Here is a 15,470-nt window from a genome sequence, read left to right as displayed (position 1 = left end):
TATACGGCAAAGGGGACTTTGCAGAAGTGATGAGGTTATGGATGCAATGATGGGGAGATTATTCTGGCTGATCCGGATGGGTCCAATGTCATCACAAAAGTCCTTAGAAGTGAAAGACGGAGGTGGGAGGTCCAGAGCCAGAGTGGTGCGGTTCAAGAGAGACTCAGTGGGCCACGGCTGGCTTTCAAGAGGAAGGAAGGGGCCATAAGGCAAAGAGTACAGGCAGCTTCTAGAAGCTGGAAAACTCAGGGACAAAGATTCTCCCCCAGAAGGAGAGAGCCTCCAGAAGGAACAGTCCCATCAACCCCCCGATGTTAGCCCAGTGAGACCCATTTCAGACGACTGACTTATGTGGTCGTTTTTAACAGCAGCCCTAGAAAATGAACACAGGAGGAAAACTTGAATAAGACACAGGAGCCCATTTGCTTTCTCAAAGCCTCCACTTCACCCTCTAAAAGACAAGAGCACGGCGGGGGTGGGAGGGATGGCTGGCTCAGCTGGTAGAGCCCGTGACTCTTGACCCCAGGGTTGTGAGTTCAAGCCCCATGTTGGGCTTGGAGCTTACTTTAAACAAAAACAGAACGAAACAAAACAACAAAACCAAGAGCCCTGGGTGCGGATGCTCTCTGATGTCCCTTCTGGTTCTGACACTTGGCGATTTTACAGAGGAGTAGAGTGGTCACCATACTGTAATGGGTGGCGAGAGGTTGTGAGGGTTGACAGGAAACAGCCTGTCCCGGAGCATGTTTGGTGGAATTTTGGTTCCATGGGCTGTGCATAAGGGTCAGTCGGCAAAGAGGCCATTCGTGCAGCAAATCACTATCCAGCACTGGACCTGGGCCTATGTGGTGAGAGGAACTGGGCATTTAAAGAAAAGGGGAAATGAACATGGAAAAAAATATGGAGTTAAATAAAATTAAACAGGATTCTCTATGGAGGAGTCCTGAGGGTGTGAAAATATTAATGTATTCACGGGCTCACTGTCCGATGACACGTTGCTTAATTGAACCAGGCAGCATTCTGGACACAAAGGATATGGCACCGAATCAAACAGGTAAAGTCCCTCGTGTGTGGAGCCCTGTTAGTGTGGGGAGACAGACAATATGAAACGCAACAGATAAATATAAAATCAGGATATGAAGGGACTGTGAGGAACAGAGCAGGTAAGGGGACAGGTGCTGATGGTGGTGGCGATGGCGGTCTGGGAAGAAATCTGCGGTAGATATGTGAGCCAAGAACTAAGGTGCAGGGTGCATTGGTACGCAGCGTTTCCCAAACCACCATGACCACGGAACCCCTTTGTCACTGAGCATTGTGCAGGACCCCTGCTCCTTGGAACGCACTTTGAGAAATCCTGGCCCAGAGACAGCGGAAGCATGAAGGGAGCATCTGCGGGCTCTCACAGGAGCGAGGTAGCATGTCAGCATGGAGCCTAGGAATCTCACGAATGCAAAGGAAGACATTTTGCACAGAAGTCCCTCCTCCAAATGCATCTCAGAGGGTAGGAGAGGGGGCGCCCGGCGGGCTTCGTTGGTAGAGCACATGACTCTTGATCTCAGGGTCATGGGCCCATGAGTTCAAGCCCCATGTTGGGCATGGAGCCCTCTTTAAAGGAAAAAAAAAAAAGAAAAGAAAAGTGGGAGTGACTAGGGGGGCTCTGCTTGGCTTCTGGGGTTAAGCCCTGCATTCTCTCTTGGGCTGTCCTGGACTCACCCTGAGTTCTGCGGGATTCACGAAGCTATAGTAAGCCCATGATTACGCTAGATGGCCTGAACACTGCTTTTCCCCCGAGAGCAGAGTATAAGAACAGGAATCCTTTTGCTAGGATGTTATGTTGCAAAGAACATGTATTTATTTTGAAAAGTGTATCTGGGTGACCACAATCAATGTCCACCTTTCCGGGGATCTTTACCCAAGTCCTCTCCCAGTTCTGATAAAGGAATGAATAGTACACCCGAGGCCCAGGGCCCTCAATCAGGGCCTATACTCATGCAAAGTACACAGCCTGAGAAAAAGATGAGTATTTTCTCCCAGAGGCCACAGGGAGTTTCCCAGCGAACGGAGCCCACCGTCCCTGCGATGTCCTTTCCTGTCTCGAGAAAGCTGTCTGGACTTTCTCAGCGCTCACATCAGATGAGGCCCATTACGTATTCCAGCCACAGCCAAGCCTTCCAGCCTGCCCTTCTGCCCGGGCTTCGCAGAAACGCCTCTCTCGGGAGCAGGCTCTGCTCATGAGAAGCTGGGCTCCAGGTCAGCGGGAGACGGCTCCAAGAGCCCGCAGAACCGCCCTCCCCCCACCGAAGGCCAGTGGTAATGCCACTCACCTTCGCCGTGCCCTAGACGAGAGGTCAACACAGACAGATGGGAGGTCTTCCCATGGGAGCGGCCGCCTTCCCCGAGCCTCTGCTGCCCAGGAGCGGTAGGGAGCACCCGACCAGGCACCCATGGGGCTCCTCGCTCCAACGCTCTCCCTGCCCCTCACCGCCTCCTTGTCACCAGTCATTGTTTTCCTCGCAGCTCAGTGTCACTTCCTCTGCAAAGCTGTCTTGACCAGATCAAACACCACCATTTGGGGTTCGGATAGCACATCATGACTTTTTAGTGAGCACCTGCTGTGGCTTCAAGTCCCACATCGGCCCCTCATTGTCCCTTGAACAAATTCCCCTCCCTTCCCTGGGGAGGTTACCAAAGGTCTCAGTTGATCTCAGTTACCAAAGGAAGGGCGTTGATAAGATGCTCCCGTTTGTCCCCCTGTCCCAACGCTCTGGGATCTCCCTTCCCAAGAGGAGAATTGCAATCACAGAGCAAGCTAGCCCGGGGCAGAGAGGAGGTCTTGACCTTGGGCTGTGACCTTGGGAAAAACCCCTGCCCTTTCATTTACACAGCACTAAAATGACACAGTGAGCCACAACAGTGGTTTCCAATCTTTTTCAGACCTGACATCCCCTTTCCAAATGATGCAGTCTGATACCTAACACAGGTAACAGCGGACCTACTTTGTCTGAAATGGCGACGAGGGCCCGTCGCCTTCGAGGCACCTCCTCCACTGCGGCTCCTGAAGCACCGTTTTCAAGCCCCTCCCTGAGACCGGCTTTCCAAATCTAACACGAGGCCAAGTTCCAACGTCCACCCACTCGGACCTCATGCCGACCGGTTGCCCAAATCCAGTGAGGTCCGCAGATCTCCTGTTGACAAGTGTTCAAAAGATACAAAGGTTTGTCTGTTCCTCTTTAATTTCTAATGTTTGATTGCACATGAAGTTCCAGGCACATATGAGACTGCTCATTTGCTACGAAATGAGGATTATGAAGGGAGGAAACCAATCGATAAGCCCACTTCCAAATCTCTGAGATGGACGCCAGGGTGACAAGCTCTGGAACAAAGGACACAAGTGATCGCTGGCTAGCTCTGCCTGCTCTCTTGCAGAGAAGGTCCTGACCCCCGTGGAGGGTGTCCCGGCCTGGGGTGTCTGTGTCCCATCGTGCCCAGCAGTGCTCCCCGAGTTCCAGCCATGGAGTTCTGATCACGGAAGGCTGGGCAGTGCATCAGGAGACCTGGCCCCTGGCCCCAGGAGCACCCAGTACAACCAAAGCCAAGGGCACAAATGAGAACTTCAGGTCCCTGGGGTAGCAGCCCTCCCCTGTCCAGAACTCAGAAATTGCTGGAACATCTACTGATCACTCTTCCCCAAGTATAAACGGCTGGGTGGCTTTCCACAGCCAGAGCTGTACACTCCTTTCTTTCTTTTTTTTTTCTAACGCCTTCTAAATTCATAACCCTCCATGTGGTGAGCAAAACAGGCAGACATTTGTGGAGAAGGTGTGCGTGCCCCTGCTCCTTCCATGTCAGGGAGACACAAAACCCACTGAGAAATCATCCGGGAGAAGACACCATGGATGGGCCTTTGTGGGCAGAAGCCACAACAGCTGACAGGTTTCATATTCTTAGGCAGCTGATTTTTATTATTATTTTTTAAATGCTCTAAGACCATCTCCTTAGAGGTTCCCTTAGCTCCCCCGCCCCCGCCAATATTTATTTGGCTTATAATAATGCATTCGATCAGCAGTCCCTCTCCTCCAAATGTGTCCCACTCCCAGCCCCATGGTCTGGGGACAGCTCTCTCTATCGATTTCAAGGCAGCAGCTCCAACTCCTGGGCTCCCCCCGCCCTCACTCGCTGCCCCCCGGTCCTGTTTGGTCCTCTCCAACTTAAACTGTGAACCCTCAGTGACAGACGCGGCAAGCTGGAAGGGAAGGGAGGCCGTGCTATTTATAATTCGGCGGAGTTGGCCCTCAGAACACGGCCATTTTTTCCAGGCGGCCTGCCAGAGCCCACATTCCCCAGGCTCCATATATGGGCCGCCCACAGGCCCCTGTGGCCATAGGCTCGCCTCTAAGGGAACGGAGGCCGCCTGGCCAGTCAGGACTCCCCCTCAGTCAGGAGGGAGAGGCCCAGTCTGTTCCTCCAGGGCCTGCACCAGGGGCCACGGACGGCCCCGGCAGCCTGGCCTCCCCGTGCTTCCCCCGCGAGGGGTGGTGAGGGACAGGGGAGAAAGCAATAGGGATCCCCAAGGTCCCAGCCTGACGGAATTGGAGAGCAGCCGGTTTTCCCCCTAGGGCTTGAATAAGAATGGCGAGGAAAAAATGTATTCTTGCTACGAAACATGAGGTCACCCCTTCTTTTTTGCCAAGTGGTTTTCAATTGTTTCCATCGAGATGTGACTGAGGTCCATGGCAGCCCTGCCAGCCCCTGAGGGCTCCGAAAGCTGGATTTATGGACGCCCTTGGATGGGCAGATGGGCGGGGAAGCCCGGGGAGGGTAGGCAAGCCAAGGCAAGGGAGCGGGGCTTTGCCAAGCAGATATTTTCTGCAGGCTCTCAGCTTTGATTAGCATATGTTCAGGACACAGAGAGAGAAAGGTGTCTAGCCTCCCGTGGGCCTGGGGACATAAACACCCCACTACCCTCTGGAAGCCAAGCACTGAAGCAAGAGGAAGGGTCTTACCGGTCGGGTGGTCACCCCAGGCGTTTCTCATCTCTGTCCCTTCTTTGGGGATGTCTGTCAGGCCAGGCTGGGGCCACACTTGGGTGGTGGCCGGGGCGGGGGTGCTGCGGAGCAGGGGGCCTGGAGACCCCCTCCACGTTCACGTGGGAGATTTTACTTCCATTTCTTGGACACTGTTTCCAAAACCTCCTCAGGAATCGGCTGCAGTGGACACAGCTGTGTCAAATCTAGTTCAAGTCCTTTCTCTAAATAGCCTTCCGTGGCCATCTGGATATCTCTTCCTTAGGATGGAGAGCATCTGGTATTATTATGAATTGTTATTTTTAATATTTGTAATAATAGCTGGGCTTTATTGAGGGCCTACTATGCCAACCACGTAACGATTAGCATCTGAGTTAATCCCCATAAGCCCGAGAGATGGGTGATCTTTTGCACAGGGGGAGAGTGGGGCGCAGAGAGGTTAGGCAGCGTGTCCAAGCAGACACGCCGGGTAAGGAGCAGACCCCGAGTCTGCCCGACTCCTCACCTCCCGCCTCTCTGCTACACGTACCGGCTCCTACGTCATCTTTTTTACTCTCTATCCTTGCAGGTGGAGGCCATGTCCTAAGGTATTGCCGCTTCTCTTCTCCCCCAAACATCTAGAACAAACTGGACTCGTGGAAAATCTTCACTCATGAGACGGTTCTTCGGCCAAGGGCACCGCTCACCTGCAAGCTCTTTTCAGCCTTGGGTGGATCCCGGATTCCCTTTGGACTCTGTGGCCTCTGCAGCCCTCCCTGTAGGGCCAGGATCCCCTTATCTGTGGAGGCCCCAGCTGTCCCTATCGTCACTTGCTTGCCTGTGACAAATATGGGGCTGGCACTTTAGCAGAGAAAAGCAGCAGCAGGAGTTGATCAATTCCTAAGCAACAAAGATCCTGTTTTCATGCAAACGTCCTCGGCATTAAAACAAAAACAAATTCTTCCCAGGGCGAGTCCTGGATGCCAAGTCTCGAAGCAAGACACATTTTTAAGCAGGGTTTCGCGCCTGCGTGAGAGACTAACAGGGGACGGGAGGAGAGCTGTGTGCCAACTGCCAAGTGTAACGAGGCAATGCAGGACCTTAACGTGGAATGGCAACCAGTGCCTTGAGTTCTGAACAGGTAGGGACCACTGAGGGCTTCCTGGAGGAGGGAGCTATTCTGACTAGACGCAGGGGTCTCCTAACAGATGGTGTTGGCCTGATTCTGCAGGACCTGGGTGCCTACCAACACCAGCCCTGCTAGAACATTGCCAGGGTCACTGAGCTTGCCCTACAGTTGAGGAAACATCCAGAGGGCATCTGGCCTCCAGCTGGCTCCAGCAGTTTTGTCCTTTAGCATCATGAGGGTTCAAAGGAAACACATCAGTTAACAGATTAAGGGCAGGCCACATGATTCATTTTTGGCAAATAACCAGCCATACCAGGATTGCAGCATTTGAGGGCTGAGATCCCGGGGTACCACCCCCTTTACTGCTGAGGCCTGGCCCAGGGCTCATGGTCTAGCCAAGACTCCAAGATCCAACCTCTTTTCTCCTGCTCCCTGAAACCTTCTATGCAGCCTTCTAATTTCATACCGAGGAGGTGTTCCCTGGCTTTAGCACGTGTCCAGAAGCACCCAGTGGGCTCTGGACCAGGAGACACAGAGAATGTAGCCCTGGGCTACAGCCTTCTCAAGCTCGCCTGAGCACGGATCCAGGGTAAGAGGAGCTCCTTCTGGAGGCATTTCTCTTCCCAGCACCCACCACGGCAGCGGGGACCGAGCAGGTGAAAGTCTGGTGCTGGGCACAGTAAGTGGGCAAGTCTGGCAGGAGAAAAGGGCCCATAAAGGAGCTTGTGACAAGAATCAGCTAAATAGAGTGGAAAGAACACGGGCTTTGTGTACAAAAGATGTGGGCTGGCATCCAACACTGTCACTGTGTCAGGGACTGGGAGTGCTCCCCAGTATCCATGTTCTTCTTTTCCTGCCAGACTTGCGGCTGGACTCCATTTCCCAGGCATCCCTGCAGTAAGGCGTGGTCATGTGACCACATGCTGGCCAATGGACTGCCAACAGAAGTGCCCTGGGCCAATTCCAGGTCTGGCCCCAGAAAACATCCCAGAAAAACCTCCCACTTGTGGTTCTTTCTTTACCAACTGAATGGGGAGCACTTCTAGGAGTGCAAGGAGACAGAGCCACGGAGGGAAGGAGCCTGGGTCCCTGAATCACTGTGTGGAAGGCGGTCTGCCAAACAGACACACTGTATTGTGTTCTCAGGAAATGAACCCTCAAGTGTTAAGCTATTAAAATTTGGGAATTGTGGGCACCTGGGTAGCTCAGTGGGTTAAGCCGCTGCCTTTGGCTCAGGTCATAATCTCAGGGTCCTGGGATTGAGTCCCGAATCAGGCTCTCTGCTCAGCAGGGAGACTGCTTCCTCCTCTCTCTCTCTCTCTGCCAGCCTCTCTGCCTACTTGTGATCTCTCTCTGTCAAATAAATAAATAAAATCTTTAAAAAGAAATAAAATAAAAAAATAAAAATAAAATTTGGGTATTGTTATAGCTATTAGCCCAACCTGACTAATACAGCCTCTTGCTGGCCATGTGACTATGGGTAAATTTCTTAATCTCCTGCAGCTTCAATTTCCTCATCTGTAAAGTGAGAATTTTAAAAAAGCCTTCCTGAGAATGCCAGAACTAACATTTATAAAGATCCTACAACTAAAGGTGCATATATCTTTTGTGAGCCCTAGACATTTTTGCCTTTGTGGGTACCCTCCAGCATTAAAAAAAGCAAAAACAAAACAAAACAAGAAAAACCCACCAAAAAGAAAACACACACACACACACAAAAAAGCCCCAAATAAAATACAGAAAAAATTAGGTTTTACTATTGCATTGGTTTAAAGAAGCATATAATCTAGGCCAGATAAATCACTATGCTTATGATTGTTTATTATTATTTTTTAAAGATTTTATTTTTATTTGACAGACAGAGATCACAATTAGGCAGAGAGGCAGGCAGAGAGAGAGGGAGAAGCAGGCTCCCCACTGAGCAGAGAGCCCGACGAGGGGCTCCATCCCAGGACCCTGGGATCATGACCTGAGCCGAAGGCAGAGGCTTTAACCCACTGAGCCACCCAGGCACCCCTGCTTATTATTTTTATATTTGATTTTATATTCATTATTTTAAAAAAGATTTTATTTAATTGACAGAGAGAAACACAGTGAGAGAGGCAACACAGGCAGGGGCAGTGGGACAGCCCGATGTGGGGCTTGATCCCAGGACGCTGGGATCATGACTCCAGCCAAAGGCAGACGCTTAACGACTGAGCCACCCAGGCACCCCTATATTCATTCTCATTATACTCACTTTTTTTTCTTTTGATTTTAAGGGAAATTAAAATCAAACATTTCCTAGGGCCCTAAAAGTATTGTGAGCTCTAGGCACTCTGTACCTGTGTACCTACCAGAGAAGCCAACCCTGTTTACTATCATGCCGGGCCCATGATGCAAGCAATAAATCAAAACTACTATGGATTAAAAAAATATAATAATAATAGGAAGATGGAAGCATGAAATAGCAACAAAAGGTTATGAAGCCCCTTTCACAGACTTCATTTCCTTCAACCCTCACAGCCATTGTATGAGATGGTTTTTCACTTGTATTTTCCAATGAAAAAGGTTAGGCTCGAGGAGATGGAGGGCTGTGCTCCAGACGGGTAAGAACTTTGTGCAGGATGCCTTCTATCAGGCACAACGCTAGACACCTGTCTTACTTTATCACTTTTAATTTTCTCAACACTATGATGAGATAGGGCTTCTTTTTTTATCCCCATTGTATGACTGAAAAAAAAAAAGATATTGATGTAAGGACAAGTGGCTGAGCCGAGAACTGAAACCATTTCTAGTGCCAAATTCAATGCTCACTCTACCACCTCGCCTTTCTATCTATCAATAGCTCCGTCATGAGAATTGATAAATGGTAGTGTGTGTGGAGGGTGTCAGACGCCCCAACACCTTCTTTCACAGAGCAGAGAAGAACCTGTTCAGGGCTCAAATCCAAATACCGCACGCCAGATTAGACTGTGCCTTCTCATTCTCCACCCAAATGTACTCCTTAGAAGGTCTAATTATAGTGACTTCTATTTTCTTGTAAATAATCACATCTGTCATAACTGATTTCACTGATCCAAGGCTCCAAGTTGGCAGTCTTGGAGGCCTGAGCCAATGTGTCAATTATGCCAAGGAGTCTGTAAGCAAAAGTTGCGTGCAATGGAAAAGAGAGGAAAAAAAAAAAAAACAAAAAAACGCGAGTCACAGGCATATAGATGCTGGGGACCAATATGTGCTTTTTCACAACAGTAATATCAACACAAACTCCTCAACGTGGCCAATGGGTGTTAATCCATCGGCAACTTAATTTGGTACAACAGACCCAGCAAGCCAGATCCTGGGGGAAAAACACCCATCTTTTTTAGTGGAAACCTGGTCCTAGAAACCGGTGTCTCCAACAGCTTTTGAGTTTAAGGTAAATACCCAGGAATTTGCCACGGCTTCTTTATGCTTGTTTTCAGCGGAAAAAAGATGGGTTGAAGGGCTTACATCTAGAATAATAATAATATAATATAATAAATAAAATAATAAATAATAGAATAAATAGAATAATAATAATAAAAGCATGGTTGAAGGGCTCACATCTAGAATACAGAGGTATCCCCTTTGTGAAAGTGTGTGTGAGGCCACTTGGCATTCTGGAATGACCTATGTTAGTACCTGGTTTCGCTAATGGAAAGAAATCCATTTTTTTTTTTTATGGAAAAAAAGGCAAAAATCAAAGATGGCATTCAGTGCTGGTTTTGCCACGGTGGTCAGAGAGGCAGCCCGAGGAGGGAGAGGGGCCGCACCCAGCTCCTTCCCCGGGAACCTACACTAGGTCCCTGATGCCACCAGAGCTCTGATGTGTGTCTGCGAGCATCTGTGCTCTCGGCTTTGTGCATCTGTGAGCAAGATGTGTCCTAAGGTACCTGAAAAGTCTGAGAGAGGTGGTTTTGGGGGTCTGGGAGTGCTAAAATATTTCCCATAGAAGTTAACGGTAATCACGTCTTTGCTTTACCCATTTCAGCTTACTCAGGAAAGGTCATAGGAACGCCCTGCTCCAAGATAGCAGGGGTGAAACCCGCAGTCTTAGTGGCTACAAATACAGTCAATCAACTGAGTATGGCCGCTCCGCCAGCATACAGTGGCAGCTAGAGCTTTGGGTATGGACTTGGACATGGACTTGGGGACAAGTCTTTCTCCACTCACCACTGGTGTGACTAAACAAATCATGTAACCTTCCCCCCTTCATCTCAGCTTCCTCATCTATAAAATGGTGACAGCCCAGAACCCTCGTGGGACTGGTTGACGCAATGACTGAGTGTGACAGCCTGCTGGAAAGTGTTAGCACCACAGAGATGCGTGTCATCATTACTATGATGCGATCAGCATATACTGAGACCAGTTTTCCACCCACGGGGATGGCTTCTTTCTCTCCTAACAGAACTCCAAGCACAGGCAATCGTGCTTTCCGTCACAGAGGGGATGAGAGATTGGAGCTACTTGGGACTTCTTTCATAGGCGGGTGAATTATTTCGGAGCCAGTTAATTCTCACGTGTCTGAGGGGGAAGCTTCGAGAAAGGAGCATCTTTCAGGTAAGAATGTGGGAAAGTGGAAGGTGGTTCTCAACCACTCCCCAGCTGCTCACGGGAAATGGACACAGGCTTTTGGCGACCCATATCCTGCAGCTGGTGAAACCTCCTTTGGGTCTGGTCCATCTGGGTGAACAGAGCGGCTAAAAGCACAGACTCTGAAGCCGGACTGCCTGAACTCTGAGTCTAGCTCAGCTCTTCACTTGGCGCTGTGACCGTGAGCAGTTTATCTTTCTGTGCCTCAGTTCCTCAACTGTAACACGAGGGTAAGAACAGTACTTTTCCCTCAGGGTGATCATGAGTAATAAATGAATGAATACATAGCAGAAGTTCACAATGGGACTGTACATAGGAAGCAATCAGCACATACCAGAATTTACTAGAATGGCTACAGTGGTCATATTACAGCCAATGGACTTTGACTCATCTGGTGTTTATTCTCTCTCTCTCTCTCTCTCTTTTTTAAAGATGTACTTATTTATTTGAGGTGGGGAGGGACATAGGGAGAGGGAGAGAGAGAATCTCAAGCAGACCCCCCACTGAGCGTGGAGCCTCCGACTTCGCTATCCTGAGATCATGACCAGCTGAAATCAAGAGTCAGATGCTTACGCAGCTGAGCCACTCAGGTGCCCCTCGTCCAGTCTTTACTAACATGCGTGCTTCCCAGCTTTCTCATGCCAAACCCCTCAACAGAAAGAAGATTCTGATCTACATCTGCATCTGCCAGAGAGACTCAGAGTCCTCTCCTTCAAAGGAAGTTAATTTCTGGGGCAGAAATGTGGGAGAAAGGGCTGTGGGCTGAGAATCAGTGGGCCCAAGTCCTAGTCCAGTGCCATTTTGCCCACTCTGGGCTTGAGCAAGTCACTCCTCTCTGGGTCATAATTTCCTCAGTTGTAAAATACAGAGAGTTTGGTTGTGAACCTCAGTTTATTCATCTATAAAAAGGGATAATAGGAAGAACCATCCCATCACACCCTATCATGTGCTGTGAAGCAAATAATGCGTCCCACACAAAGACAGACAAGGGTCCTGAGTGGGGCCTACAAGGTCCTAGGCCACCCAGTGCCCATGCCTCCTGGCCCACGACCCTCCCTTCACTTCTGTTCTACACGTCTGTCTCCTGGCTTTTCTCCCACCCTTCAGGCCCGCTCCTGCCACAGGGCCTTTGCCCCAGCTTTGTCCCTCTGCCTACAATGCTCTTTCCTCAAATAGCCCCATGGCCCACTCACTCACCATTTTCAAATACTGGATTACTGTTTTTTTCCACAGCAACTATCACTTTCTAGCGTAGTACCTGGATTTCTTACTTATGATGATTGTCACTTATTGTCTGTCTCCTCCCAGGCCAAGTTCCATAAGGGCAGGTCAGTTCCATAAGGGCAGGATTCTCTTTTGGTTCTGTTCCCCGAGAGCCTAGAAGACTGCCTGGCACATTACAGGGGATCAGTCAATATTGCAGATTCACTGAATGAGTGAACGGACGGATGAAGAGAAAGCACTCTGTACACCAAGAAGGTGCTTACTGAATTTCGGGCAGCCTTCCTAAATGTGAAAGGGGGATTCTTACTCCTGACCTGTCTTCCTTCCGCGCGGAGGGATCCTCACCCAGACACCTGGACAGTTTCCATCCCCCTCACCCATGATGGCCTGTAAGAAGAGTAAAGCATCTGGTTGCCAGATGAGTCACTGGTCCATTTCTCGACTCAGTGAGGCTAAGCTGCAAACACCACTGCTGTAGTCGGCCTGTTCCGGCTTCCCCGTAGGACAACAGCAACGGCCCTGAGTTAAGTGTGTCTGCTCCACAAGCTCGCAGCTCCCTCGTTGGGTTCTTTATGGTGTGGAGCGCAGGACAGGGAGTGCTAGAGAGACCTTCCAGCCAACAGATGGATGGAAGTCATGCTCACTGGCCTGGTTCTGTGGGGAACAGAGTGGATATTCTAATCTCCACCTGTCTGACCCTCGCGTCCCTCTTGATGGGTCCTGAACCTGGTCAGGTAACAGGGTTGGGCCATTTCTAACCCCTAAAACTCCAAATTTTCCAAATTTAAACAAGCGAAGCCTTAATGTTGCCTGATTCCAGACTGCCTACAATCCTCTCTTTGGACTTACTAGTTTGTGGGTGTCCCACACAGCAGATATCACTCCAAACTGAGCACAATTCCACAATGAGGCTTGTGTCCCAGAAGAGGCGCTATTCCCGGTGCTGCACTCCGGACACACTCCGCTACCAAGGCTGTTCAAGGATATCTATCATCCTCTCCCCACTGCTGCCCCCCCCCACCCCCGAACATGGACCTGCAGTCCCTAGAGCCTTTCCCACCCAGGATCTGGGCGCCTCAGGCCTCTGTGTCTCGCTCACGTGGAATCTGATGCTGTTCTAGGAGTCACTAGATAGAGCCCATTCTTCCTGAGATCTTCCGGGAGGCTGTGTCCCTCAGCCAACAGACTCACCATGGCTCCCAGCTTCATGTTCTCCCTGACCACAGCGAAATGCAAGTGACCAGGGGCTGAAGGTCTGCAAGGTGTCAGGCACGGTACGACCAGGTTTCTCTCCTTGCCTTGTCCCTCCAACAAGCCAATGAGGCAGGGGTTTAATCCTCAGAACAAAACTGGGGAGGCAGTTTTACAGATGAGAAAATCCCCATTTTACAGAAGAGAAAACTAAGGTTTTTAGAGGGGGAAGGGTCTTCATGTATCATCGCAGCTCATAAGAACACTGGATGGCTTCTAGGACCAGCACGTAGGTTGGAATAGGAGTGTGAGCCCAGAGATCCAGGCTCGCCACCGGGAACCTCAGTCCGGACAATTTTACTCCGATCTGTCGACGCCCTTTGGCGTGGAGCCATTTAACCTGCATTTATCTGGCGGTGTCATTCGACATTTCTCCATCATGTTCGCCTGGAGCTCACGAGTGACTTTCTCAAACAGCCTGATGAAAACCAGAGAGGCTTGACTTGTGGTGTTTTCCTCATCTACCAGCCTCAAAGCCATTTCCGAAAAAACAAGCACATCTGGTTCAGTCTGATCTTGGTGAGCCCATGACTGCTTCTATTGACCACCACTCTTCCCTCTCACAGCCTTGGCCAAACAGCCTTAGACACAGTCCAGGGAACCTGGAGATTTAAAACACCTAAGACCATCACTAGCTAGTCTAGGGGCAAGCCCTGCCTGCCAGGAGTTGGCGGCGGGGGCTTGGCATAAGGGTAAGGAAGCAAGTTGATTCATCTGGCAAGAAGAGATCTGTCCATGGGCGCCTGGGTGGCTCAGTGGGTTAAGCCGCTGCTTTCGGCTCAGGTCATGATCTCACAGTCCTGGGATCGAGTCCCGCATCGGGCTCTCTGCTCAGCAGGAAGCCTGCTTCTTCCTCTCTCTCTGCCTGCCTCTCTGCCTACTTGTGATCTCTCTCTGTCAAATAAATAAATAAAATCTTTAAAAAAAAAAAAAAAAAAAAGAAGAGATCTGTCCAAACCACACCTGTTCCCCTTGCCCACCATAATTCTGGAGCACTCGGCTGCTCTCTGCAGAAACCGCAAGCCCGGACCGCCCTTCTGGAGAGTTCAGGAACTAGTGACAGCAAGTCATCCAGGGACCCAGAAATGAACAGCCTGCACTTATTAAACTCTTACTATTTGCCAAGCACTGGGCACGGTGCTGGGTTTACATGATCTTGTAAAATGCCTTAAGACTACTTTTAGCAAAGAAGTAAATGCTCATAATTAAGACATGAAATACTACAGAGGCTCATCGTGAAAACCACAAGCTTATGATAAAAACTAATTCCCACCAACATACCCCCCGTAGGCTACCTTTTCTAACCCTGGTTCTTTTGGTGGTCACTTCTTGAAGTATGGGATTTCCCATCATCTGCAAAACATCTTAGCTGATATAGATAGAATGACTGCCTCTTTTTACAGATGAAGAAACGGGAGCGTCCTGTGGCCTCAAGTCACACAGCTGGGAAAGGGTGGAGTGTGGATTCAAACTCAGGTCTGCCTCACTTCTGGTCCTGCTCTTAAACTTTACACTCCACAGCCAACCTGTCTGGGGCTTGGTAAAGGATGTGGCTCAGGTCACATCAGGCACATAGGCCCACAAGGGCTTCTGAGGTCACCTGTTGTCCAAAATCATTCACAGAGGACATAACTAAGAAACACCACGGGACTATACCTAAGTGAACTTTCTTTGTCCCTGGGAGGTTTGTTTCCAGCACTTCTTTCTAGATTCTTTGGGTTTTTTTCCTCTTCCAGCCACTTCTGTACCCTCTGATAGCACTGCCAACGTGACTTCCAAGGGCGGGTCTCTGAGGCCCACAGCTTCTCGCTGCTTCCTCACTGTCATCCTGGAAGACGCTACAAAGAGCATTATGCTCATCTCTGCTAGGATGTTGCAAAAAAGACCAGTCCCTTCCAGATCCAGGTTTTCTAAAGAAAAGCTTTTCCTTTATTTCGTGGTTATAGCTAGAGCTTGAGAGGATGGGCGCTGTGCAAAATGTAACATTGCCAACTTTGTTAATAACAGCTCCTCGTTAGGAGCTCCCACCCAGACTGGCCAGGTTCAAATCTTTGTGCTCTCGCTGGCTTTGATGCTCTGGCAAGCTACTCCCGGCGCTGTAACTGGGAATTCAGCTGTAGATTGGGAAGGAGTGTGTTGAGGATGATAAATTTGGAACGACGAATTGTGTGGGTTAATCTGTGTGCTCTGAACTCAGCTGACCAGGCCCGCGGCTTTACACGTGCTCTTATCAGAACCCTGTTCCAGCCCCTGCAGTTTACCCGAGGCGT

The 15,470-nt window shown here is 49.9% G+C and overlaps 1 protein-coding gene across 3 annotated transcripts in view; it reads right to left on the bottom strand.

The window, feature by feature from the left end:
• ZHX2 (zinc fingers and homeoboxes 2) overlaps window positions 1–15,470 on the bottom strand; it is a 155,304-nt gene that overhangs the window by 116,152 nt on the left and 23,682 nt on the right. Inside the window, exon 1 of one of the 3 annotated variants that reach the window (XM_045078087.1) lies at window positions 5,004–7,333. The exons of the other annotated variants lie outside the window; for them this stretch is intronic. The gene's annotated coding sequence lies outside the window, so the exon portion shown is untranslated. Of the gene's footprint in view, window positions 1–5,003; window positions 7,334–15,470 lie in introns of those variants that run through there. 3 annotated transcript variants of the gene reach the window in all.

This window comes from Mustela putorius, unplaced genomic scaffold, assembly GCF_011764305.1.
Source record: "Mustela putorius furo isolate JIRA1106 unplaced genomic scaffold, ASM1176430v1.1 tig00000228_pilon_pilon_pilon, whole genome shotgun sequence".
Lineage (NCBI taxonomy): Eukaryota > Metazoa > Chordata > Mammalia > Carnivora > Mustelidae > Mustela > Mustela putorius.
Note: the sequence above shows the minus strand (reverse complement) of the source record. Positions and strands in the feature narration are given on the sequence as shown.